This window comes from Microtus ochrogaster, chromosome 15, assembly GCF_000317375.1.
Source record: "Microtus ochrogaster isolate Prairie Vole_2 chromosome 15, MicOch1.0, whole genome shotgun sequence".
NCBI lineage: Eukaryota > Metazoa > Chordata > Mammalia > Rodentia > Cricetidae > Microtus > Microtus ochrogaster.
This window is the reverse complement of record NC_022017.1, coordinates 15,534,781-15,537,059: the sequence shown is the minus strand read 5'-3', so window position 1 is coordinate 15,537,059 and position 2,279 is coordinate 15,534,781.

The following is a 2,279-nucleotide window of genomic DNA, read 5'->3' as shown; positions in this document are numbered from 1 at the left end:
AAAAGAAACAAACAAACTGCAAGCAGTGGAGGGATTTGCCTCGTGTGCAAAGCCCACCTGGAGACTTACTATCCAGAGCAGAATTCTCTTTAGGGCATCTTGCCTGCAGTGTTTTCTGGATTTGGAGACCAAGGGAACAGAAACATGTGTGCTACATGGAACATGATAAAGAGCTCCCAAGGTTCTGGGGAAGGTTTGAGTGATGGATTTCAACCAGAGACCACAACTCCAGCAAAGAAACAATGGCTGACCCAGCTGAGGCTTTTCCATCCTGGGAAAGTCCATGGTGATTGGAACAGATTCTGAGGAAACCTGAACCTCAGCCAGGGTTTCCAGCGAGGACCCAGGGCCTCCCAAGAGGCTGTATGCCAGAATAACTCACTGCTCTCTGCAGGGCCTGCACCAGTTTGCATGCGCCCTGCCCTTCCTCTCCCCACTCTGCGAGGGTCTGGGAAGAAACTCGCAAAGCCAGCAATGACCAGAGGTTTGTCTACTTGACAAATATTTGCGGAGCACCCCATCGCACTGAAGCCTTTCCCAGCCCTAACTAACCAGGTGCATCAGAATGTCCCAGTTCTCTGGACCACTGTGCTAAAGGTCATAGTCTAAAACACCCATCAACCTGAGGGCTGTGTTGTGGATCAGTGCAGTGCCGCGGGCTGGCCCCCTGGAGTTGGCCCTGCCCAAGAACTCTCCTCCTGGACCTCAGACTTTCTTCTGAAATGGAAGCAAGTGTTCTTCCATGCACAGGGGGGCCTTGGCACCCACTGGAAGCCCCATAGCCAGTGAGCACAGGGGAAGGTGGAGTCACCAGGGGAAAGGAGCAAGCTCTCAAGGTAGCTGGAAGAGTCACCATTTTAAGAATAAAGCCGGCAGTGGTAGCGCACACCTTTAAACCCAGCACTTGGGAGGCAGAGGCAGGTTGATCTCTGAGTTCAAGGCCAATCTGGTCGACAGAGTGAGTTCCAGGATAGCCAGTACTATACAGATAAGCTTTGTCTCAATAAATAAATAAATAAACAAACGGATGAATGATACGATGAATCCATGAATAAATTAATGAATAAATAAATAATAAATAAATAAATGGAAAGAATATATCTTTAACACATTTCCCTGACTGGGGTGAGATGCACCCCAACCCCCTGGCTTTGTTTGATATTTTTGGTGCATGGTGCTGCTTTCAGAGGCTGATTGTTCCCCAAATCAAAGGTTCCACTGTTAAGACTTGTCAGCACCAGGACCTAGGAGCGCTGATTGGTCCTGCTGACTGTGACTGAGCAGGTTTCTCAGCCTTCACTCTCCTCCCCCCCCTCCTACTGGGTGGGTCCATGCCTTCACTCAAGGCTTAGATCCCTGTGGCCTCCAGCTACCCACAGCCTATAGCGCCCCTCCTCTGCACCTCCCTCCACCTGTCATCTTGGTCTCAGTGCACGGCCACCACCCCGAGTCACCTATGGCTCAGACCTTGCAATGACTTCTCTGAAATTCTCCCTCCCTGACCTATGTCCCAGCAGCAGGGTCCTGCCTCTGTCCCCATGGCCATCACTAAGTTCCCCTCCTGATCCCATCTGCCTGGACTATGAATTCCAGAGCACATTCTCAGAAGCCTCCCCTGACTCCCAGGAACTGGAGATGCAGAGGAGGACACCCCTAAAAAGTGTGTTGCCCGCTGGGAAGGGGGTCCACACAGACACACCCTGGAGACCAAGCACTGAAGAGCATCTGAGACTGGACCCAGAACAGAGAGGCTGCAGGGTAGCTTCAGGCCAGAGAGGTCTCCATCTTCACACGGGATGATAGTGCCAATCATGAATTCTCTGGTCTGTGTCCCTTACTCCAGAAGAGTATTTGGTGAAGGATCTCAGAGCACGTTCTCCAGAGTCCCCGTCCCCCTTCCCTGATCACATGAGTGACTTGACCTCTCTCTCCTAATCAAATAACCAGCCTCTAAAACACTAATTCCTGGTCAAGCGCAGTGGTACACGCCTGGAATGTCTGATGACTGAAGCAGGAGGATAGCCCAGGACAAACCACGAAAAACTTGACCGACAGAAGGAAAGTTATCCTTGTATCTTCTTTTCAAGTAAGAACTGTATTCTTGAAATACCACAGAGAATTGAGAATGAGTTACCTAAACAATAACTTGATACCATATGAAATTAACACATGCAGATTGATATTCTACAGACACTCAAGCAATAGAGAATATAAGAGAGAGAAAAATCTTAATTTCAACAGCAATAATTTTGCTAACCAGTTTTAGGGTGTGGTGGGCA